Genomic DNA, 26340 nt, shown 5'->3' on the forward strand with positions numbered 1-26340 from the left:
TATTTCTGTTCTAAACGCCTCATACTCTTGTGGCTTTCCCCCAAACTTGTGCACCAGTCCCGGTACCTTCCTCGCTATGGGGGTGGGTTTCCCCTGAGCATCCAACGACCGTCGTTCGTCCAGACTCGCCGTCAGGATGGCTATGTGCTCTTCCAAATCGCGGTTTCTCTTCTCCAGCGATTGGCCTCCTGCTGCCCCTCTCGTGGCTCCGACTTCTCCGGTCTTACTCATGATGCCCCCTTCTGCTTGTTGCGCACGAGCAACTTTCAGGGACAGACAGATTGCTGTAGTGGTTGGGAGTAACTCGTGCGTAATCCTGCTCCGTTTGAGCATAGGATTGCCTGGTTAAACCCTCCGGACTGCGCAGCCCATCTTAGTGTGGCTGCCCTTAGCCACTCGTAGAATCTGTCTGTGGGCGTTTCTTAAAGCGTTGCCAACATAAGAGTTGTTTGACGCCCAATCGTTTCCGCCTCTCACTGCGCGGGAGTCTCCTGCGCAGGGTGGGCATGGGCAGCGGGGTGCTTGGGCTCTCCTCGCTAACTTCCAACGAAGAGTCCTGGAGCCCCTGCACCTCCCTGTCCCGTTGCTCTCCCTGATCCCTGGTGTTACACTCATTCTCTTCCCCTTCTTCCCGGCTGAGTCTCCCTCTAGTGCTTGGACCTTCCCCTGCAGAATCAGAGACCCACTCCTTCTCCCGTGCCTCTGATGGCAGTTCCCTGACATTCAGCTATCTGTCAAAGTATTCCATTCACAGTCAATGAACCTCTCCAACAATTTCTGGCTCTGACACCCCGTTCCCAGGTTAGAGACGGTGGAAACTTATCTTTCTTCACTCCCTCTCCTGCAAGCATTACACAAAGTCCCCCCCCCTTTTTTCTCCTGCTTCCAAGGGGGTTTCAGTAGTTATAAATGAAGGAAATTTAGGCTTTTTAAATGACTTTCCAGCCTTTAGCCTACAAGGTTTTTGCTTCAGTCTATATACAAAAAGCAGAAGGCGGACTTCCTGTTTTGAACCTTCCCACTTCGATGTCAAATTAAGATATTTCTTGATCCAATTTTCCGTTTCTACTCAGGGGTACTTGTTTTAAATCCAATTGTCCACAGGAAAAAGTCAGCGCTCTCCGGCGATGGCTGTGCGGCTTCACTCCGTGAAAGTAGCAGTCAGTTCGCAGCACCACGCTGCTCACCCCACTTCACTCCGGAATCCCAAAAAGGGGTTCCCCGTGAGTAGGGGGTGCTCCTGGTGCCCTGCCGAACCCCACGTTCCCAGGCTTCCTCCGCCTGGGAATTCTAGCAGGTCCTCACCTTTGCCGCGGCGGGAAGACCCAGTTTCCACGGAGCCAGTTCCTCCAGTCGGAGGAACTCCGCCATTGGCCGATGGTGCTAACCCGGAAGTCGGGCTTTTACACCAATCCTGTGGGCCTCCAGCTCTGACCATTTTGCTTTCTAAATGTTCTCATATACTCCTTACAGTTCAAGAGTCCATTCACCTTGGAGACAAAGTTATTTTAAAGCTGATTTGAATGTATACCCCTCAACAGTCCCGATTTGGTCAGAATGGCTAGAGTATTCATTAATAAGCTGACATCGGTTGTACCTTGATTCCAGGGTGTCCTGGTTTCTCCCTGCGAGCAGAGAAGGGTCACAGAAGCAGCTCCTGGGGTGGCAGCGGCATTGGGAAGGAGATGTGAGGGCTCCTTTCCCAAAGCCTAGTTAGTCCTTAAAAGGCTTTGGGAAGAAGATAGTTGGACTCTAGGACACTGTCAGAGTCCTCACGCCTCCTGCTGGAAGCACCTTTCAAACCAGAAATCAGGGGCTTGCCCAACCATTGCACTGCTCCTAGACCTCTGTCTTGTTCAGCCTGGGCACTAGTCAAAACCAACTATGAAAATCCTCATATATCCTCAGGGAGGCCCTCATAATGCCAGAGTGATCAAAAGCCAAGTAGGTAACCTGTGGAAGAAGAAGCTGACTTGAGGGAATTATGGGCCAAGGGTAGGTGCCCAAGGATTCCAACTGGGAAGGACTGGTCCACTGAGGAGCAGGAAATTAAGGAAATTGGAAGTGCATCCTATATTTTTATATCGTAACACAAATCTCTTTTGTCATATTGGATGCCATCTTCTTAAGGAACTCTGTGGGAGTCAGCCAGGTGCCCCTTCCAGTCCAACCACACCTACACTGTCAGTAAATGGGTACTTTAAATAAATGTGTTCCTCCCTCAGGCTTTTTGGTAAAACTGAGCTGGAAACAAACTAATCCTAATGAGGCACAAAGTAATCAACAATTAGCATGTCACACACATGCTCTTCCAAGACATCAGGTGAACCTGGGACGTGCTCGCATCCATGGGGCCATTCAAGTTTACACTGTCAGTTTGGTAGCTTATCAGTATTTTTAAAAATACTGTTATTGTATTTTTCTGAAATATGTATTCTGTACTTCTGGTGGATATTTGGATACAGTCTTGATCCAAACCAGTACCTCAGCTCTCTTTTGGCATCCTGGGTGATATATTTTGCTGGAGACATTGGGCAACAGAGAGAGGTCATTTAATTCCTGCTTTCTGGAATCGCCCAGACATCCTTTTACCCAGAGGTGTCTCCTGGACCTGAAGGGAAGAATTGTTAGCAAGAGCGTTGACATCCTAATATTCTGGGAGTGGGTGGGGTGTTTATAATGTAATCCCCACCCCCCGCCCACACTTTGGTTTATTTTTATTTTTAAAACATTTGAATACTGCCCTTCAGCTGTTGATTTCAGGGCACTTTACAAGAGAAAAACACAAAGCACATAATGAAAACCAGATGGACCCCTTCTCACAAACCAATACCCCCTCCCTCTCTGTGGGGTGTTGTTTGTTAGTTACTTTAAGCTGCCCTGGGCAAGATAGAAAGTAATAACTTTAATTAATCCATCGGTGATGATAATGATGATGCAAGCAACGCAAGCATGGCATCCAAAGAGAAACTTGCTTTTGCTGCAGCCCCTGCACACCGAACCTTGCTGGGGTGGGGGCTTGTCCTCCCTCAGGGTGGGGCAGGCACGTCCTTTGCAGGGGCTGCATCCAACAAGTGAGGTTTCCTCTGGTAAGGGGCAGGGGCAGGTTTAAAAAAACCCATCTTGTGAGAGTAGCTCACCAGCTGCTTCCCTGATGGGACAGGTGTGGCACAGGGTGGGCGCGTGCAGCATCAGAACATCCCCTCCCATGAGAGGAGAGTGGGATGAGGCTGCTTGGTTTGTTTCTGGCAGAGGGAGCACGATAGGGAGGGTGAGGCCTCGGCAACAGCGGTCCAGCAGAATTCTTTTCACAATCAAACAGCCAATCGCGATCTACAGGTTGGACATAGTGGAGCTACATGACTGAAAGGGTTGTAGATAACATCTCCTCTTGTAACCTATTTTCAGTGATCTGACTTCTGAACAGCTATTATGTCCATTTTAAACACACACACACACACACACACACACACACACTCCTCTCTTTTTTCTCTTTTGTTTCTCCTCCCTCCCTTCCTTCAGTCTTTCTCTTTTTACTGTTTCTCATACTTCCCTCTTTATTTAACCTCCTTTCCTACTTTTATGATGTTCTAGCTTTTATACATCCTAGCAGCATCAACATTGCTATTAATTTTATTTTAAATATACCTCCTTCTACTCATTTCCTTTCTATGTGTGTGTCTTTTGTATTTGCTTATACTAACAGAATTTCTAAAGGATGAAGTAAAGTTATACTAACATAATTTCTAAAGGATGAAGTAAAGTTGTATGTGTGTAATCACATCTAAGAAAATGTGGCATTTCCCTTCTCCATGCATTTTCAATGTTTCATTAATTAGGAAACCCCCTTGCACTAAAAAAAGGGGGTCACAAAGATGAGGTAATGCTAAAATATCTCAATCACATGATGATATGAAACATTGGTCTGGGCTTAAAAAATAAAATAAAATAAAATGCTTAATGTGCTGCAAATGGTGGTGGTGGGCAATCTGAACCTGGTGCCAGTAACCAGGTGGAGAGGTGGAGAAGTGGGCATCTCCCAGGGTGAGAGGCTGGGTGAGAAAAAGGAAAGGTCCAAGGTGAAAATGGGGAGGGCCTGTCATTGGGAGCCGGGGAATGTGCTTGTGACTTGTCAATGCTGTGACTTGTTTGCAAAGCATTTTGAGGATGAAATTGCTTGCATCCACTGGGAACCTGACTCAGCTGTTACAGCAGATGAAACTCAAGGGGTGTCCAGAGCACTGTCTAGCCCTGATGTGTTGGATGAGTTTCAATTAGCAAGATTCAGGGATATTGCCCGTTGCCCCTCTTGTCTGAGGAAAAGTAGCAGGGAGGGTACAGCTGACTGGGTCAGGGAGGTGATTAATGCCTCCTTGAAAGAGGGGGTGGTCCCTATCTACTTGAAGGAGGCAGTGGTGTGCCATCATCACAGATTGGGTTACGTGGATCCCCCCCCCCAAGTTATTTCATGGTGGCCCTTGGAGGTGGGACATCTGAGATGGGACTTTTGGGGTGGAGTGTCATATGACATCTTTAATCAAACTCTAGAGGGGTGGGGCATAACCAATAGGCAGGAGGTAGTATACTAATACTACTGATGCCTGTTGTATGCATGACCAAAGTATCCTGCCAGGCTGCTAAATCAGAGGAATTGTGGGGGGGGGCAGTGTCTATGGCACCCTGTCTGAAGGCAACTAGGAGAGACCTATAGACCAGTTGCCATGCCCATCAACTTTGGGAGGGACCGGCTCCCTCAGGCATTTTTTGGGGAGGGAGTGAAGACCCCTTGCCACCTTGGAATTACCTCCTATGTAACCTGGTGTTTGTTCAGTGAAGGTCAGAATGCATATACTTTCTCTTAGGTATTTATTGATAAAATTTAAAAATGGGATGGAGGTTTCAAGGAGATTCAGATTTTTAACATTGTTAAAAGCCTCCATCTTGGAATAAGATAATACTATGCATTATTGATGGTTATGATTTTCCTTGAGATATTCCTTGAGATATTACTGTGTTAGATATTGAGGTGACACCTTGTCATATGAAATTTCATATTTAGAAGCAAAATTTCATGGTCAAATGTGCTCCTTGGAAAGTCTGTCCCAAGACATGTTGGCAGCTGAAGCAAACCACAAAATAGTGCCCCGCCATTCCAGGGAAGAAGAGATAAGTGCAGATCGACATCCGGAACAATGCAAAGGGTGAGGAATAAAGATCACCACAGGAAACAAGCATAGGAGGACACCAGAAGCGCCTCCAATTGGCCAAGAGGCCACTGAAGAGGCAACCTGATTGTGGGGGAAGGACAAATCTGGTCTTTAAGAAGCGCAGTGCGGCTGTCGTTGCCACTGTGCCAGCAGCAGGGGCAAGGAATTCCTTGGAGACCAGATCTACTGCCCCTATGGACCCAGCCACCTAAGATGGTTGCCTCACCTTGCCTCATGGGGGGGAGGGGGAGACAGTCCTGCACCTTCGTATGCCAAAGTACCCATTCAGGCCCCTAACTATGTAAGCACATCACAAATACCAAATGGGGGAAAGCTTTTACAACTCTGTCATAGTTGAAGGCTGCTCTTGCCAGATCCCCTATGTCGTATCCCTATGTAAACCTAAGAGGCCTGAATATTCACCCAACTACTTACTGGTTTGTTCCATCTATGAGGACTTAAGAGAAGCTTTGTTCAAATATTTAAATCTCCCAATTGAGAGATGGATTGGTTATGAAGGGACATTTTGTTTTTATTCTGTTTTATGTATTGCGTCTTTCGTAATCGGTGTGGCTAAACAATAAATGATAATTGCATTTGTATATGAAAGAAAAAGATCTGAGAACCAGCATTTGATTCTCCATAACCATTTATTTTGCATTGTAATCGTCATAATGAAAACTTAACTGTTTTTTAATGATACACAACAGGATTCTTTGAAGTTAGAATCCACAATTCCCATATTCTGACCTCTTTTTCTCTGCCCTTTGCTTCCCTTTACTTCAGCCAAAAGCAAAAAAGAAAGAAACAGAGATCCTGAGTCACGAATTTCAACACTAGGCCTCCAATTCCCCCTCATTGCCATAGATTTTGGAGGTCTACACTGTCCCATTCACTCTTCATGTTCAGGCATGTGTGAGATTCGTGAAGCATTGTAACAACTTTCTTGGGTAACAGAAAGGATAAAGATCCCATCTCCGATTATTTTCATTTGCTTTCCCCCGATGGCACAAAAATCTGTTGTTCCACAACCTTGGAAAGTGAAACTGTGGGGTTGAAATACACCTGGGGGGGGGGAGAAATGTTGACATTAGTCCTTTACTTAGGGAATAGGAGATGGTCCCTGTGATGGTGAATGATAATTTTAATAAGTTAGTTTTTAAAAGAGTATATTTAAGAAATCTGAGAAATATCATAATTTCGTCAGAACATGAATATACAACATTTTCAACATTAGAAGTTCAGGTAAAAAAGTTAGATCAGATATAATTTAAAATTGCTATCATACCCAAAGGACTCTCAAGACACAAAGATTTTTAATAAACAGCTTATACTTATAAGATATAATGAAATCAGAGAATTTGAAAACAGGCCTAATTGATAAGATTAACCAAATCAAATTCTTGTGGGCAGGTGAGTAGCAATAAAATGGGAGGAATTCTATCCCCCCCCCCCATCTCCTGGGCATGTTAAAAGTCACATGCTATGGCCACACAGCAAGATCTGAGAACAACACTCCCACCTTGGTGTCTGAACCTTGAGTGTGTGAACCTGCCATAAGTCAACAGGGTGATTCAGCAGCAAAAAAAGCTGGAGATGCACTTCATTGTCTCTCAGGATGGTTGGGTGCCAACTGAGGCTCCCTCATTGCCCCACTGTGATCTAAGTATCCAGAGAATCCTCCTTTTATTTTACCATATCTATTTTCATGTTAAACACGTCAAACATAAAGCAGGTGAAAACGGCGAATCCCAAGGGCCAATCAGGTACTCACCTCAGAATTCTTACTCAACCCTTAAAAGAGAAAATAGCAAAGCCAAGGCTGTAAAGGGCAGCAGAAATAAGAGAAGAAAGAATGTAGGGCAGAAGCATCACAAATGGCCTGGAATCTGCCTCTGTCCTTCTGAGGCAAATCAGCCATATGCCCCTCCCCCATTCATTCCAAATTCCCTCGCAATGTAGCATTATTCCTGAAAAATTTGCTGATAGGGAAGTCTCCATCTAAAACTGGATCTAGACACATCAAAAATTGATTTAAAGTGGTACCTCGGGTTAGAAACACTTTGGGTTAAAGTCTCTTTACGGATGTAGCTAAATCATGACATCAACAAAATAATGTATGGTTGTAGAAAGGAACATATCGTCTCTCTCTTCCTCCTTTTGTGTATCCCCTAAATGAATTCTGAGGTTTTTCCCAATTCTGTGAAGCAGATTTTGGGAGGATTCAGAGCACATACATGCAAAAGAGAGAGGAAATTCTCTTGCACAACTGTAAATCTTTACACTAATGGTCTGAGTTAACCAGATACTGCTCATTGTCACAGAATTTAAGGAAATGTATTACATTCCTTTTACATAATAAATATTTGTTTTGAGCAAGATGGACACATTTTGTCCTGGACTGCATCCCAGTGGTGGAGAGATCCGGATTCAACTGGGGTGAAGCAATCAATGCACTTTTTTTACTTTGTTCAGAAGGGTATTTTATATACACATCTCACTCTGAATCCTCCTTCCGGACGAGCAAGTGGCATTTTGAGAGTTAAGGGACACAGACCAGGCAGGCAAAACAATACGGAAGGGTGCAGAGTGGGGCCAGTGAGAGATATGATCCCTCTCATTGTTCGTGCAACATGCAAGGGAAAGGGAGGAAGGGAGAGAAGGAGACAAGGAGAGAGTCTGCATGACCAAGAATTACTAGGCCTTTTTTCCTTGTCTGAGTAGCAATGTTACCGGTAATAAGAGCTACTTTGGATTGAATGCACTGGGTCTCATTCTCAAGGCAGTTGATGGTCTTCTCACTTTTACACATTATGGTTCCTTTAGAAAAGCAGGATGGGCAACGCAAACCATTTTCAGCCAGCATGTTGCGATCAGGAACTGCCAAAATCAAAAGTATAGTGAGCATGTTAATGTCTTTGTCTGTTTTTGTATCTCTGTGTTGTATTAATGGAATCCACCTAGGGCCTTCCAGTTTTGGTGGGGCAGTTGCAAGCACTCTTGGATAAAATATAATCTAGATACAATCTGGGTTCAGGACTGAGCATGGGACAAAGTCACCATTGTTCTCTGAGATGAATGACCTTTACATAAAGGGGGGTGGGGGAGTGTGAACTTTCTTCCCTTCTCAATCTCTCAGAAGGTTTTCCTGTCATTGATTATGGTGTAGGCTGTATGAAAGCGTATGCTCTTAGTCCCTTATCTTTGTACAGAGTTTCTGGCTGTCTTCTGCACTTCCGGAATGAACTAACCGTCACTTTCTGTGAATTCCCTGAGACCTGCAGGTACAGGGCAGTATATAAATTCAATAAATAATAATAATTAATAATAACTGCCAGCTTAGACTGTGCTTATTTTGTCAATTAAAAGACTGACCAGAAACAGTTGAAGGGTCATTTAGGAGGACACCTGGATAAGATAGATGGGTGGTAACCATCTAATTTGGACCATCAAATTGAATGTTATCTTAAAGGGACCATAACCTGTTCATGCACCTAGGTATCCAATTATAATGCATGAAATATCATTCACGGCTAATTATGCATAGGGAATGTTATAAAGGCATCTTGACGATTGTATTCTTATCCCCGATTTTTATTTTTTTTATTTTACTTATCCACTTGGTTACTTAATGTAGGCAAAGTTCCTAAACTGACATAACTGACACTTCTTTAGACACTTCTAAATCCTCAGAAATCAACATGACTCATGCCAGAAGTAATCTACTTCTGAGGTAACCGTTTTGGGGAAGTGGGTCATTAAAATAGCAGATTAGCTCAGCAGCACAACAAAGGAATGGAAGCTGTTCCCTGTGTAGTAATAAAACCAGGATTAGGTTTTATTAGAATATGAAGAATGTGACCATTCCCGGGAAAAGACAAACTACCAAGGCAAGGATGCTGCTGTGCCTATGAGAGGGACAGGACATATTCTGGTGGATGTCTTCATTGTAGGCCTCAGGTTGTATATATTGATGCATAACCATATATGATAAAGACACCACAGTGCATTATGGTCCCACAGGAAACACAGAGCCTGGGTTACAGCATGCCTGGTACCCATGGAATCTCACATCACTTGGATATAGGGGCGATGTGTAACCATATCTTGACATACAGTAAAAACATGGCTGGGACAAGGGGCACTGGCACTGTGCAGGATCAGATCCTCCCACCTATCAGTAGGATGATCTGATCCTGCATGGTGCTCCTTTGAGGGGCAGGAAGAAGCAGAGGCCTGGTTGGAAAGGCAACCCATCCCTTCTCTGGCTGACGTAGCTGCCAAGTAAAAGGTAAAGGGACCCCTGACTATTAGGTCCAGTTGCAGATGACTCTGCAACTCAATTTATCTCAATTTATTGGCCGAGGGAGCCGGTGTTTGTCTGCAACCAGCCTCCAGGTCATCTGGCAGCATGACTAAGCCACTTCTGACGAACCAGATCAGCGCACAGAAATGCTGTTTACCTTCCCGTCGGAGCAGTACCTATTTATCTACTTGCACTTTGTGCTTTTGAACTGCTAGGTTGGCAGGAGCAGGGACCGAGGAACGGGAGCTCACCCCAGGATTTGAACCGTCGAACTTCTGATCGGCAAGCCCTAGCCTCTGTGGTTTAACCCACAGCGCCACCCGTGTCTCTAGCTAGGTCCCTCTTTTTCGCAGTTTCTCCTCATGACTCCCCGTCCTGCCTGAGTCTCCATCCCTTGAGAGCCCCTAATAGTCCTGAGCTACTCAACCCAACCTGTAGCCACCTGGGGCTGTCTCACCCCATTTGAATGAGGCACAGATTCTCTGAGTACTTCTGATTGACTAAGGATCCAGGCCATGGCCAAATTCAGGGAAAAACTCTAACATGTTAATGATTCTAAATTGATGCAGAAACGTACGGCTGAGAGTTGCATTGTTACACAGTTCAGTTTTGCAGCAGTTCTTCTTCATCTGAAAGAATTTACCATCCCCTGCAGTGAAGCTGTAATGGCCTGAGGAACAGGCAATGGATAGCGAGCATCTATTCACAATTTGCTCTTGGAATTTCACTATGAAAAGAATTTGAAATAAATATTTAGATATGGAGGTTTATTGCTCCTAAAACACATTCATTGTAGTGGTTCCAATTTTCTGTAATGTCTGAATGAGAACCTTTTCAAACAAACAACATGCAAAATATTATTAAATTCTACAATCTAAGGTGATGGGCTTTATTAATTTATATTTACGTACACACACCTATATATCATTGAAAGAAAAATATCAAAATGATCCCACTCATAATACATAAAGCATACAATAAAAACTTTGTAAAAAGAAAAGAAACAGATATCAATTAACCAATGGAAGGATGTATTCTGAATGGCTTGTATGAGCCTGGTGGAATACAAATTTTTCTGCAGGCATTTAAAAGATGCTTGCCAAGGATGGGTTGAATAATAGTGAGAGTAGAGAAGCCAATATAACTCAGATGATACTACCCTGGCCTTGGCTAAGTTCCTCTCAGAAGTAATAAGAAATAGAAACCTACATACTGTGGATAAAACAATGTGACCACTTTTTAATCTTCCCTGTATTTCTTTTTCTTTTTTGCTTCTGAAAATGATTTTGTGGGTCTTTCAACCGAAATAAATAACGTTCTTCTTCTTGTCAGTATAAGTTGCATTTTCAGCTGAATTTGGGGGAACCACTTGAAGCAGCAATTTTGCATAGCTATTTAAATGGCTTTTGTTTGATTTTCTCAATGCAAACAGCTAGAAGTCTGTAAAATTTGATAATAAACCCAATTTGCAATGGAGCATGAATAATTTTGATTGCAACCGTAGTTTGTAAAATACAACCAAAGCTTTCAAAGCTTTATTGCGATCATAAAAGGTAAAGGTAAAGGGACCCCTGACCATTAGGTCCAGTCGTAACCGACTCTGGGGTTGCGGCCCTCTGTAAAAGGCATTAAATTTGGAATGAATGTAGAACTTCATTTCAGGTCCAATCTGCAGCATGAAGTATCATGGCTTCTTCTATACTTCTGACAATACATGTGCCATACACTGCATTCTCTCTGCTAGTCGATCATAACCATTTACAGGGTGGGAAAATACTTCCCTGAACTCCTGTTGCCCAACCCAAGATACTTGGCAGAGGTTGAAAGACTGTCTCAAGGCAAAAAAAAAAAAAAAAAAAAATGTAGCATCAACACTGACAACTGGGAAACACTGGCCTGCAAGCACTCCAGTTGGAGAACAGCCTTTAACAAAGGTGTCATAGGCTTTCAAGACACTTGAACTCAGGACGCAAGGGAGAAACATGCTAGCAGGAAGGCACGCTTGGCAAATCCACACCTTGATCAACTCCTGTCTGGAAACCAATGCCCCCACTGTGGAAGGACGTGTGGATCCAGAATTGGCCTCCACAGTCACTTACGGACTCATTGTTAAAACCATGTTTATGGAAGACAAACTTACTCAGCTACAAGTGATCGCCAAGGAAGAAGACTTGGCAGGGCACTTCAACTGCACCAACCTCACTGTCCCATTCCCCCTTTCCCTCCAAGTATGTAGCAATGATGTAGGAACAGATGGTCAAGTGAGCACCACCATCCCACCCAGAATAGCCCCAAGGTATTTTGGCACCTGAGGCAAAACAGAAAATGGTGGTTGAATATGTACATCAAGATGGAAATCTGATGCTTGTGATCAGGTGACTTTAGATTCCCCATTTTCAAATGTTAGTGATTCCTTACTGCAGGATTGAGAAGCTATGATCTTCCAGATGCTGCTGGACTACATCTCCCATCATCTCTGACTGGTGGCCAGGATAGATGAGGCAGATGGGAGTTCTCATTCATCTACATCTTATGTGCCACAGCTTCCTTACAACTAATTTAGTAATTCCAAAAACAAAAGACAAAAACAGATAAATCTTACCTAGATTTGTACGCAGAACACTGGCAGCACAGGAATCTAGACCAAATTTACAATATGATCTTACATAGTGATCATATGTCAGTCCAGTACTGTTAAATGCCTCTATGCACTTCAGAGGCAATGCTGAGGACAGGAGCAAAAGATTAGTTCATGGATTGTTATTGTCATTAACATTATTATTATTTGGTTTTGAGGTTTCCTTCATTTGACACAGAGAAGGAGGTGAGAGAGAATTAAATCTTTTAAATGAAATGGAGTTCAAGTTAACAAGATCTTTCAATAAAATGAAATGAGTAAAAGCCATTGGCCAGAACACTGGTTTAATTATTTCCAAGAGGTAAACCCTCCCTGTCCAATGGCCCATTTTCCCTCCCATCCACTCTATCACTTCAATGCCTCCCCCCCTTACTGTTCAATTACAATCTTAGACATGAGTTTAGATAAAGGAGCAAAGGCCAGATGAGCAGGAGGAAGGCTTATCCCATCATTTAGGCATGAAAAAAAAAGCATTGTGGAAACTGGGTATCCTCTGCAGGAAAACTCTGTCCCATCACTTACTAGACCTGTTGGGGAGCAGATTTTGCATTTCAACCAGTTTTAAGCAGAGTTAAATGAACAGGGTTAGATCCAGGTTAAGAGAGTTGGTCTTTAAGGGTTCTACTAGCTATGCTAGGGCAACTCACCTATGAAAAATGTTGACGATGTTTTTTTTTGTTTGTTTTTTTTTTTGGAGGGGGTTAGGACAGTTAAAGGGGGGGGAGAGGGGACGTCCTGGAAGCACATACTGTTCTGCATGACATGGACAAAGTGGAAATACAAACATTTTGATCCCTCTCTAGTAAGACTTGAATGGCCTCACAAAAGGTTTAGGCAAATGATGCAGAATTAGGCTACCAGTGGCTACTAAACATAGTACCTTCAGTTACTAGCATATTTCAAATATCATTATAAAATTCTATCCATTTTAGTTGCTCTTGGCTTCTAATTTTTTTGATTTATTTGTTTTCTGCACTTGCCTCCAAGCAGCTCAAGGCTGTGTACATGGTTCTCTGCTCCTCATTTTATCCTCACAAGAACCCTGTGAGGTAAGTTAACCTGAGGTATAGTGACTGGTCCAGGCTCTCCCAGTGAGCTTTGTGGCTGAGTGGGGATTTGAACCCTGGTCTCCTGGATCCTTGCCTGACCCTCTAATTACTACAACACAATAGCTCTCTTAAATTCAGCTCTCCGGATTCCTCTGTCCTCTAAATATTATTACTGTAAAAGTTCCCCAGCCTACTGGTTCCCACTTACCTGGAGAAAGCAGGGCCAAGAGGAGGCATGTGCTCAGGAGTGCCTTCATCATTCTAGAAAGAGAACTGATGCACATAGAGTCTTACTTGGAGGGATTTATAGGCTACGTGTTTGTGCTGCAGGCAACACTTTGGCATAAAGACATAGAGAAAATGATGAAATTCAAAGCTCACTGTTGAAATTCTCTGAATTATTTCACCACAATCTCATTAGTTGTCAACAGGCACTTTTCAAATTTTTTCTTCTATACAGTTACCGTATTTTTCTTTCTATAGGACACACTTTTTCCCTCCTAAAAAGCAAGGGGAAATGTGTGTGCATCCTATAGAGCGAATGCAGGGGGGAGGCAGCCGGGAAAAGCCCCCAAGAGCTGCAGACAAGCTCCGTGCGCTCTTCGGGTCTTTTCCCCAGGAAGGAGAAGGGACTGACTGGCCGCATCAATCTCTTCTCCCACCTCGTGGAAAAGCCCACAGGAGCCACACACCCTTTAAAGAGCGTGCGGCTTCTGCCGGTTTGCGAGAGGTGGGGGAATTCCCCCACATTGTAGAAAAGCCAGCAGAAGCTGCACAGCCCCTTTAAAGAGCACATGGCTTTTGTGGGGCCACTCTTGGGGGCTTTTCCCCGAGGAGGGACAAGGGACTGACTGGCTGCGTCAGTCCCTTCTCCCTCCTCGTAGAAAAGCCGACAGGAGCCGTGCACTCCTTAAAGGGTGCGTGGCTCCTGTAGACTTTTGCGGGAGATGGGGGAATCCCCCCACCTCCCTCAAAAGCAGGGAGAAGGTCTGGGAGAAGCGCACAGGCTGCCAGCAGCCTGTCCGCTGCTTGCAGAGCTGGGGAGGGGTGTCATATTTTTTTCCTTGATTTCCCCCTCTGCAAACTAGGTGGGCCCTATGGTCAGGTGCGCCCTATGGAGCAAAAAATACGGTAATATAAAATTTAAATTCTGACGGCACCCAATAAAGGAGCTGAGAACCAAAAAAGGCAATGGCAAAGCCCGGAAGCCACCTACAAGAAACCTCCTCAATACAGTCTCCATCTAAGGATTTCTCTACTAAAGAAGAGAAAAGCCTGGATACTAGATCCATCCCAGCAAGGCTGCAAAGTATAGGATGAGCTGTGGTAAAATGTTGACTTCATATTGCAGCGCACGTGGCTGCAATGGAGGTTTCAACCAGTAAAACTGATCCACACAGAAAAAAGAAGGGTGACTCAGTGGCAGCAAAGCAATCACTTCAGGGGCAGGCAAGTAAGGCTGAGGTAGAAAGCAGAGTGATACCTCTGGATACGAAAACTTCTGGCTACGAATGATTCGGGTTACGAACTCCGCTAACCTGGAAGTAGCTGCTCCTGGTTGCAAACTTTGCCCCAGGATGCGAATGGAAATCGCACGCAGCAGGAGGTCCCATTAGTGAAAGTGCGCCTGAGGATAAGAATGAATTAAGTTCTTAACCAGAGGTACCACTGTAAGGTAATGTTACTGCAGGACCACAAACAGCTCCAAATGAGCAACTTGTTCCAAGAAGGCTGCAAAGTCAATTGAGGCCATGTGACTATGCTCATCATTAGAAATAGAAAAAATAATTCTGATCCAATTCCTCTGTTTTTGCCTTCGCTTACTGAGTTGGAAGGAACAATATACTTTTTCTCTTCTTCCAGGCTACTAATCAAAGTGCAATCAAAGCCTCAGGTGACTGCTCAGCTTGCAAAGCTAGACATAGCTCAGGGCTGTTGAAAGGTGCCAGGGACACACTGGTAGGCACTTAATAGAATACAGTGACTCTAAGATTATTACTGAGAGCTGATTAAATCATTTTACTGAACATTGCCCCTCCTTGTTCTAATTGTGTCAGATTGTTGTGAAAGGCAGAGGATACTTTGAGCCAGCTGATTTGTTTAGTGATGACTAGACTTAGCCACATTGTCTTGAACTGAATCCAGCTATGTAGTTGTTTATCCCTGCTTCAAATCCCACCCTCCATTTTCAGAAGACAAGAAAAACCCTGCAGTCTAGCAGCATCCTTCTTGGAGTGGATGATCAGATGTCCATTGGTACAAGACTATCATAACAAGAAGGCAATTTCCCACTCCCCCTCTTCTCCCTCAGCAACTGGAAATGGTATATCCATCAAATTAATTGCCACTGATAGCCTCTTCCATAAATGTGAATAGTCCACTGTTAGGTCAATCCAACTGTGGCTTTCACTGCTGATGTGGGTTTTCTATAGCTCAGCCAGCAGAGCATGAAACTCTAAATCTCATGATCGAGTCCCAAGGGGGGAGTTACAGCGGTTGGACTAGATCAATCTTGAGGTCCCTTCCAACTCTACAATTCTATGATTAAGTTGAAGAATTTTGCTGATGCAGATTATGCTTCACTTCTTTTCTTTTTTAAAATATTTTTTATTACATTTTCAGTGTTTTGTGATCACAATATCCATACATTAATCCATATGCTCAAACATTGCTCTATCCGAGCATCGACCTCCTCCGACCCCTTTTTCTGACTTCAGTACGTAATTACTTTATTCTTAGCATTTCTATAACCACTTTTTTACCTTCTCTCTTATTTTTATATTTCCCTTTATGAAATGTAAATCAGTTCCTTATATTGCCATTACAAAACATTTCAACTCACAGCTACAAATGTTTTCAGATATTTACAATATTCTTTCATATATAATATAAATTTGCTCCAGTCCTTTTGATACAGTTCATCGCACTGATTCTGGATCTTCCCCGTCAGCTTTGCTAACTCAACGTATTCCACCATCTTACTCCACCATTCTTCCAATGTTGGAATCTCCTGTGATTTTCATTTCTGGGCCAGGAGTATCCTTGTGCCCGTTGTGGCATACACAGATTCATCTCCAATTAGACCTAACAAAAATTTCTGATGTCCTGGAGAAGGTAATCTAATGTTTCTTAATTATTTTGCTTGTGTTTAGTAAGTTAAAGAAAAAAGAAAAGTATTCTATTTAATGATTAACCCCATAATATCACAAATATTTTAGCTGAGATAGTTGAAAGTAGGGATGAAGCATGCTTAGTGTAGTTCAGAAGCTATATGCTGTATAATATTTTATGCAGTTCATAGTTCAATCATGGAACTCACTTCCATAGGAGGCAGTGATGGCCACCAGCTTAGATTACGTGAAAAGAGGATTAGACAAACTCAGGCAGGGCAAAATAACCCACTATATGTATGTTCCACCTCCAGTTTCAAAGAAAGTTTGCTTCCTTCCTTGAAAGCGAAATATATTTCTCAATTTTCGACCCCATCCCTCACCAATAAATATATTTGGCTGGAAGGATTGGAGCAAACTCCCAGGGATTTCAGCACACTCCTATGCACTTTTGGTTGAACTAATAACCATTTATTTCAAAGGGATTACAGTGCAATTCTATACCTGTCTATCTAGATGTAACTGCCACTGATTTCAATGGGTCTTACTCACAGATAAGTCTGTATAGTTTTGTATAGTATAGTACTTCTTCAAAGTATACTTTGGAGTTTTGGTTTCTCTGGCACTTCCCTTTATCTGCACTGCCTCAGAAGCTTTTCCAGTTGAAATAACTATTATAATCCTTCACATATCTAACACCAGCCTCACATTGATGGGTAATTATAGTTCAGCATAAATCTCCTCCTTGTGAATTCAATAATTCATATCAATGTGAGGGTTATTCCTAGTGGTGAGAGTCAGGCATTGGGATCCCTGTCTCTTCCTCTCTTTTTTTTTCTTTTTTTCTTTTTTTGCTGTTCATGGAGGGAAATGGGTTGCAGGACACAGAGAAAATAGTGCTGTATTATTGTCTATCAATGTGGTTATTATGATAAACATAAATGATTGTGGCAAATAAAAAGTTGCTTCTAAAATGTGTATCCTTCAAATCAATAGTTTGGAATGGGGAAGTATGGTATTTCCTGATATAAAGCATCAAAGTTTTGTTTTTAATGTAAACCTGCAGGCAAGCAGAGATTTGACAGTTTTTGAATGCATGGTTATATCATCTAACCTCAATACAAGATGAAACATCTCTCAAATAAGTGAAATGATAAAAGATTTAGAACAGGTGGTGAAAGAGACTGGCTGGGCCTAACAATGTTTGTATGTCCAGGTACCTTAGCCTTTTTAAAACACAACATACAAAAAGTCATATTCAAAAGGCAGTGGACTTTTACGCCAATCCTATGGGCCTCCAGCTCTGACCATATTGCTTTGTAAATGTTCTCATATCCTCCTTATACTTCAAGAGTCCATTCACCTTGGAGGCAAATTTATTTTAAAGCTGATTTAAATGCATACGCGGTCCTGATTTGGCCGGAATGGCTACAGAATTCCTTAAGCTGTCCTGGGTTGTGCCTTGATTCCAGGGTGTCCTGATTTCTCCCTGCCAGCAGAGAAGGGCCACGGAAGTAGCTCCTGGGGTGGCAGCAGCATTGGGAAAGAGACAGGAGGGCTGCTTCCCAAAGCCTAGTTAGTGCTTAAAAGGCTTTGTGGGAAAGGCCGTTTGACTCCAGGATCCTGTCAGAGTCCTCACACCTCCTGCCAGAAGCACCTCCTTTTGCTAATTTTTTCAGATCGGAAGGAAGGGGCTTACCCAACCATTGCACTGCTCCCACACCTCTGTATTGTTTAGCCTGAGCAGTAGTCGAAACCAACTCTTCAAGGAAGAAGCATATACTCAAGAAGACCCTCATAATGCCTGAGTGATAAGAAGCCAATGAGGAATGAACCAACAGGTGACCTCTGGAAGAAGTTGACTTGGAGGAATTCATGGGCCAAGGAAGGGTGACTAAGGATTCCAATTGGGAAGGACTGGTCCAGTGAGGAGCAGGAAATTATGAAAATAGGGAGTGCATCCTATATTTTTATATTGTAACACAAATCTCTTTTTTCATATTGGATGCAACTCTGTGGGAGTCAGCCAGGTGCCTCTTCCAGTTCAACCACATTTACACTCTCAGTAAGCAGGTACTTTTAATAAATGTGTTCCTCCCTCAGGCTTTATGGTAAAGCTGAGCTGGAAACAAACTAATCCTAACGAGGCACAAATTAATAAAAAATTAGCATGTCACACACATGCTCTTCCCAGAAATCAGGTGAACCTGGAACCTGCTTGTATCCATGGGGTCCTTCAAGTTTACACTGTCAGTTTTGTAACTTATCAGTACGGTATTTTGTTTTTAATATAGTTATGATAGCTATTTTCCCTCCAGTATGAGAACTAGTAAGCCTCTGAATATCTGTTGTTGCAGATCACAGCGGAAAATGTGATCTATAAAGGGATACACATGCATTGATAGTTACCACATCCTCTTTGTGGGTCACAAAGTAGTGTTGTCCATTATGGATACCATCCTTGTAAGCTTCCCAACCCCGGCTGACACCCCGTCAGTTCTGGCAGCAAAAGACATTGTAGAAGAACTGTCAGCAATGCAGACTTTGCTAAAAGAGCGTTTGGACTGTGCTAAAGAGGCCTATAAGATATTGTCCGATGTGCACTGACAACCTGGCACCGAGATTAATGTGGAAGATCAGGTGTGGCTGTCAAAACCTGATTTGCCACAAAAGGGGATGTGCAGGAAACTGAACCCAAAGAGTGGGCCCGTTTGAAGTTGTGGACCAGATCAACTCTCTGACTTTCTGGCTCCGATTGCCTGTGTCTATGAAGATTCACCCCATCTTGCACAGATCAGTCTTGTCACCCGTCGTGCCTGCACACCCTTACCAGGCACCTAGACATGGTAGAAGGAGAGGAAGAGTACGAAGTAGAACAAATTCTAGACTCCAGGATGCAAAGAAAGAAGTTGCAATACCTGATTGCGTGGGAGGGGTGTTGACCGGAAGAAAGATCATGGGAGTATGCAGAACATGTCCATTCACCATACTTGCAAAGGGCGTTGTATACATGCCACCCCAACTGACCAAAACTACTGGGATGGGTGGAGGAGGGCTCTGGAGAGAACCTGACCCTTCCAGAGAAGAAGACATTTCAGAATTACAACAGAGGTTTGAGGGAGATCACAGCTCATAGGAAGATGAGAGGAGAAATTGGGAAATAATGGGAGAGTAAGAGGAGGCAGAGCCGGAGCAGCTGGCTGATACGTTATCACTAGAAAGCGTTTTAGATCCACCATCTCCCTGAACCCTGCAAGCAAAGAGTTCAAAGACAAATGGTCCTAAGAGGCAACCATAGAGGGGGTGGTGCTGTTGACGAATGAGGAAGTGGGAGGGAAGGGGAGTGGAGTTTTACTCAGGACTATGCCATTTTTCCAAGAGGCTGCATTCGCATGTTCTCCAATAAATGATAGCACGTGTTGTGGTGTGGGCCGCTGGGCCAGGCCTCTTGTTGCCAGGCAGGTTAATAGTTGTTGCCTGCCAATGTGATTGGATAACCGGGTTGTTGGGGCAAATTGTATGTTGTAAATTGGGTGGGTGGGACCATAGTCTTTAAATATTGGTGCACTCTGGTTTCTCTTTCTCTTTGCAGAGTGCATCGGATCAGTTGGATCAGTGCAGTTGCAGCGAGAGAAATTGGTGATATTTGTACCTTTTAAAACCTTTTTTTAAAAATAAATTTTTTATTGGTTTTACAACTTTTTTAAACAATACAAACAGATAAAAAGACAAACAAACAAGTATAATTTCATGACCTTTTTTTCATAACCCTCATTTCTCGGACTTCCCCATACCTCCCCTTTCTGCATCCCAATTTACTAAATTATTTCAGCAGCTTCTAAATAATTTTTGTCAAATATATGTTCTCTTAATCTTTTCTTTAACTTAATCATATATCACTGTGTCCCTTTTTCTCTCTACACCTCGGCATTTTAGCATTCATCAAGTTTATAATAGTCCTTAAGGTAAATTTTAAATTTCTTCCAGTCCTCTTCCGTCGTCTCTTTCCTCTGGTCCCGGATTCTGCCAGTCATCTCAGCCAATGTCATATAGTCCATCACTTTCATCTGCCACTCTTCCACGGTGGGTAGATCTTGTGTCTTCCAATACTTTGCGATGAGTATTCTTGCTGCTGTCGTAGCATACATGAAGAAAATTCTATCTTTCTTTGACACCATTTGGCCGACAATGCCCAAGAGAAAGGCCTCTGGTTTCTTAGGGAAAGTACATTTAAGTACCTTTTTCATTTCATTATATATCATTTCCCAGAAAGCCTTAATCTTCGGGCACGTCCACCAAAGGTGATAAAAGGTACCTTCAGTTTCTTTACATTTCCAACACTTATTGTCAGGCACATGGTATATTTTTGCTAGCTTGACTGGGGTCATGTACCACCTGTAGATCATTTTCATAATATTTTCCTTTAAGGCATTACATGCCGTAAATTTTATACCGGTGTTCCACAACCATTCCCAGTCAGCAAACATGATGTTATGACCAATGTCCTGTGCCCACTTAATCATAGCCGATTTTACTGTTTCATCTTGTGTATTCCATTTCAGCAGCAAATTATACATTCTTGATAAATTCTTAGTATTGGGGTCTAACAATTCAGTTTCTAATTTTGATTTCTCCACCTGGAATCCAATTCCTTTTAAAACCTTTTTTTTTTTACTCAATTTTCCTTCTTTCTACTTACCCTATCCCCCCACACCTCCCCACCTTTACCTGGGGTCACCAACTTTTACTTTCCATTCCAATGGAATTATTCTGAAATGCAAAGCTCATTAGTTATGATCTCATTAGTTGCTGATAGACGCTTCTGATTACTTTTTTGATATCATTTACAATTTAAATGGTGAAGGTACTCAAGAAAGCAACTGAGAGCCAAATAGGCAAAGAGTGACTGGGGTGACCCAGTTAGATTAGTGCCACACACCAAAGGAAATTAAACTAGACTTAACCATTTATGGATCCGTTACCTTTACCTTTACCTGATACACAAAGCTTACCTAACAAGAGGTGAGTCCTTTTCTCCCCATCCTTTCTCAGGAAGCCACATTTGGTGGCTGGCAGTCGGGGTGGGGGGGGTGGGGGAGGCTGCTTCCATACAAGAGTTAGACAAAATCCTCACCTGCCCACATTTTGTGAATTTGCCCAAATTTGGTTTGCAGTTCCTCCAGAAGATTAACTTACCTGTCCTTCTTGCAGGGCAGGCTTCCCAAAAAGCATTGGAGCCTAACAGATGATTTGCATACTGTGCACATGTGGTCTTTCCTACCTGTGTGGTTCAGAGTTTTTCATCTGATACAGTATGTTTTTGTCGCCTCTCTTGATGCCCAGTCTCCTAACGCAATGGGTGTAGAAGTACATCCACCTCTGGACTCTATAAAATCCACTTGTACCATACACAATTATTTCTCTGTCCTACAATCTGCTCCTCTGAGACATTGTTGTTTTATGCAGTCAGGCAACTACAGCTCTTCATTTTTTTTATTTTTATAGAATCATAGAATCCTAGAGTTGGAAGAGACCACAAGGGCCATCGAGTCCAACCCCCTGCCAAGCAGGAAACACCATCAGAGCACTCCTGACATATGGTTGTCAAGCCTCTGCTTAAAGACCTCCAAAGTAGGAGACTCCACCACACTCCTTGGCAGCAAATTCCACTGTCGAACAGCTCTTACTGTCAGGAAGTTCTTCCTAATGTTTAGGTGGAATCTTCTTTCTTGTAGTTTGGCTCCATTGCTCCGTGTCCACTTCTCTGGAGCAGCAGAAAACAACCTTTCTCCCTCCTCTATGTGACATCCTTTTATATATTTGAACATGGCTATCATATCACCCCTTAACCTCCTCTTCTCTAGGCTAAACATGCCCAGCTCCCTTAGCCGTTCCTCATAAGGCATCGTTTCCAGGCCTTTGACCATTTTGGTTGCCCTCCTCTGGACACGTTCCAGTTTGTCAGTGTCCTTCTTGAATTGTGGTGCCCAGAACTGGACACAGTACTCCAGGTGTGGTCTGACCAGAGCAGAATACAATGGCACTATTACTTCCCTTGATCTAGATGCTATACTCCTATTGATGAGGCCCAGAATTGCATTGGCTTTTTTAGCTGCCGCGTCACACTGTTGGCTCATGTCAAGTTTGTGGTCAACCAAGACTCCTAGATCCTTTTCACATGTACTGCTCTCAAGCCAGGTGTCACCCATCTTGTATTTGTGCCTCTCATTTTTTTTGCCCAAGTGCAATACTTTACATTTCTCCCTGTTAAAATTCATCTTGTTTGTTTTGGCCCAGTTTTCTAATCTGTCAAGGTTGTTTTGAAGTGTGACCCTGTCCTCTGGGGTGTTAGCCACCCCTCCCAGTTTGGTGTCATCTGCAAATTTGATCAGGATGCCCTTGAGTCCATCATCCAAGTCGTTGATAAAGATGTTGAATAAGACCGGGCCCAAGACAGAACCCTGTGGCACCCCACTAGTCACTCTTCTCCAGGATGAAGAGGAACCATTGATGAGCACCCTTTGGGTTCGGTCAGTCAGCCAGTTACAAATCCACTGAGTGGTAGCATAGTCAAGACCGCATTTTACCAGCTTCTTTACAAGAATATCATGGGGCACCTTGTCAAATGCCTTACTGAAATCAAGGTAGGCTATATCCACTGAGTTCCCTTCATCTACCAGGCTTGTAATTCTGTCAAAAAACGAGATCAGGTTAGTCTGACATGACTTATTTTTCAGAAATCCATGCTGACTATTGGTGATCACAGCATTCCTTTCTAGGTGCTCACAGACTGTTTTCTTAATGATCTGCTCCAGAATCTTCCCTGGTATTGATGTCAGACTGACTGGGCGGTAATTATTTGGGTCCTCTCTTTTCCCCTTTTTGAAAATAGGGACAATATTTGCCCTCCTCCAGTCTGCCGGGACTTCGCCTGTTCTCCAGGAATTCTCAAAGATGACTGCCAGTGGTTCTGAGATCACATCTGCCAGTTCTTTTAATACTCTTGGATGCAGTTCATCTGGCCCTGGAGACTTGAATACATCTAAACTAGCCAAGTATTCTTGTACTATCTCCTTAGTTATTCTGGGCTGTGTTTCCTTTGCTGAATCATTTGCTCCAAATTCTTCAGGTCGGGCATTGTTTTCTTTATCGGAGAAGACTGAGGCAAAGAAGGCATTGAGGAGTTCAGCCCTTTCTGTATCCCCTGTTTGCATTTCACCATCTTCTCCTCTGAGTGACCCCACTGTTTCTTTGTTCTTCCTTTTGCTACGAACATACCCATAAAAGCCTTTTTTGTTGCTTTTAACCTCTCTAGCAAGCCTGAGTTCATTCTGTGCTTTAGCTTTTCTGACTTTGTGTCTACACGTGCTGGCTATTTGTTTGAATTCCTCTTTGGTGGTTCCCCCCCTTTTCCATTTTTTGTACACATCCTTTTTTAATCTTAACTCAGTTAAAAGTGCTTTAGATAGCCACCCTGGCTTCTTTAGGCCCCTTCCATGTTTCCGTCTCATTGGTATTGCCTGACGTTGTGCTTTTACTATCTCCCTCTTAACAAACTCCCAGCCATCATGAACTCCCTTTCCTTTTAGTATTACTGTCCATGGGATCTCACCCAGCACTTCCCTAAGTTTTATGAAGTCGGCTTTCTTAAAGTCAAGAAATTGAGTCCTAGTATGCTTGGCTGCTCCTTTCCGCTGTATAGTAAACTTCAGAAGAGAAGTTTTAGTAATCTGGATTCTAAAATTATTATTATTTTAACAGCATGCCACTCAGTTTTATAAACCTGTATCTATATAGCAATTTTAAAGCAGAAACTCCTTAAAGAATCCTAAAAGGTTGTGAATAGTGAGAATACAGGCCATTGTCTCTTAGCAAAAGAGGCAGCTGCCATATGTATTGGTGCAGGGCAGCAGGTAAGGTGTCGATTCCCCCTGGTAGGGATACTGCAGGAAAATGGACAGCTCCAAGCGAGCAACGTGTTGTAAGGAGGCTGAAAAGTCCATTGAGGCCAAATAACTATTTCCATCATTAAAGCAGAACAAATACTGTAATTTGTTTCTTTGGTTGTTCTGCTGCAAACACTAAGTGCTTGTGATAATATTTTTAAATATCTTCCCACAATGGCTGTGACCGCCATCATATTCTTCAGTGCCTGATTGTCGCCCTCATTTGCTACAGCCATGTGCACAAACTGCTAATACTATCACATCCAAGGTCTATGAGAAGTTGCTGGGTCCTTGATGAATAAAAGTATATTCTGAGCCTGTTCCTCGGTCTTTGCTCTTACTTGATGTGGGAGTCTTACTGAGTTGGAAGGAGCAAAATACTGATCAAAGTGCAATAAAAGCCTCAAGGTACAGCTCAGGTGACTGCTCAGCTGGCATAGCTCAGGACTGTTGAAAGGTGGCAGGGACACACTGCTGTGCACTGAATGACTCCAAGATAATTACTGAGAACTAATTAAATCATATTATGGAACTTTGCCCCTCCTTGTTCTATTTGTGCCAGATTGTTGGGACGGGCAGAGATACTTTGACTCAGCTGATCTGTTTGGTGATGACTGTCCTTAGCCACATTGTCTTGAATAGAACCCAGCTAGTTGCTTATACCTGCTTCAAATCCCATTCTTCATTTCCAAAAGATAAGAAGAGCCCTGAAGTACAGCAGCATCCTTCTTGGAGTGGCTGTTCAGATGTCCATGGGTACAGGACTATCGTGACAGGAGGGCGGGAGGCCACTCCCACTGTGTGGGTGTGGCAGTAGTGGCCCCGTGAACCTCGGCCCTTATGCCTCTTTCGCTGTCTGGAAGGCTAAGAGCAGCTCTGGCTGTGCTCATTTTGCTCTTCAAGATATGGAAACTCTAATAGGCTGCAGTGATGGTCACCAACTCAGATGACTTAAAAAGAGGATTAGATAAATTCAGAGAGGGCATGTTTTCCCACAGTGCCTATGTTCTACTTCCACTGTCAAAAGAAGTTTTGCCTTTGAATGATTGGTGCTGGGGATTTTTGATGGACAGAATATTGTCACAGTCTTGTCTAGCTCGCAGGCTTTCCACAAGGATCGGTTGGGATGCTGGACTAGATGGGTGATTGTCCTGATCCAGCATGTTCACCTTGTGTTTAAATGGGTGAGGGACAGCTTTTTGCCTATTTCCTTCTTCTCTTTCCACTGCTTTTGGACACAGAGCAATATCCTCATTTCCCACTATACCAGCCTCACACTGATGGGTAATTATGGTTCAGCATAAATCTCCTCCTTGTGAATTCAAGAATTCACAGCAATGGGGCAGTTGGGGAGTTGGAAGCCTAGTGGTGAGAGTCAGCCCTCAGGATCCGTGCCTCTTCCTTTTTTGCTGTTGATGGAGGGAGATGGGATGCAGGACAGAGAGAAAAGTGTGCTGTATTATAGTGTGTCATTATACTTATTATGATAAATATAAAGGATTGTGTTAAATAAAAAGTTGGTTCTAAAATGTGCATCTTTCAAATCATTAGTTTGGAATGGGTTAGTATGGTATATGCTGATATAAAGCATCAGAGTTTTGTTTTTAATGTAAAACAGAAGGCAAAAAAAGTTTTGACAGGTTTTGAATGCATGGTTATGTCATCTAACCCCAATACAAGAGGAAACATCTCTCAACTAAGTGAAATGAGAAAAAAGTTAGAACAGGTGGTGGAAGAGCCTGGCTGGGCCTAACAATCTTTGTATGTTCAGGTACCTTAACCTTTTTAAAACACAGCATACAAAAAGTCATATTTAAAAGGCAATGGACTTTTACGCCAATCCTATGGCCTCCAACTCTGACCATTCTGAGTTGTAAATGTTCTAATATTCTCCTTACAGTTGAAGAGAGCATTCACCCTGGAGGCAAAGTTATTTTCAAGCTGATTTGAATGTATACCCCTCAACAGTCCCAATTTGGCCAGAATGGACACGTAATTCATTAAGCTGTCATGGGCTGTGCCTTGATTCCACGGCCATCAATCACCTCAGGACACTCAGCCATTAGCGTGTTACTGCCGTCCAT

The 26340-nt window shown here is 43.1% G+C and overlaps 1 long non-coding RNA gene across 1 annotated transcript; it reads right to left on the reverse strand.

Moving 5' to 3' along the window:
• Positions 1–5838: 5838 nt before the first annotated feature.
• On the reverse strand, positions 5839–13494 carry LOC308590643. The gene is made up of 5 exons (XR_014009833.1): positions 13409–13494; positions 12116–12238; positions 10091–10240; positions 7941–8087; positions 5839–6272 (listed from the first exon to the last, which is right to left on the reverse strand). It is a non-coding gene; the product is annotated as an uncharacterized lncRNA (long non-coding RNA).
• Positions 13495–26340: the final 12846 nt, after the last annotated feature.

This window comes from Podarcis bocagei (assembly GCF_964188305.1).
Source record: "Podarcis bocagei genome assembly, chromosome: 7".
Lineage (NCBI taxonomy): Eukaryota > Metazoa > Chordata > Lepidosauria > Squamata > Lacertidae > Podarcis > Podarcis bocagei.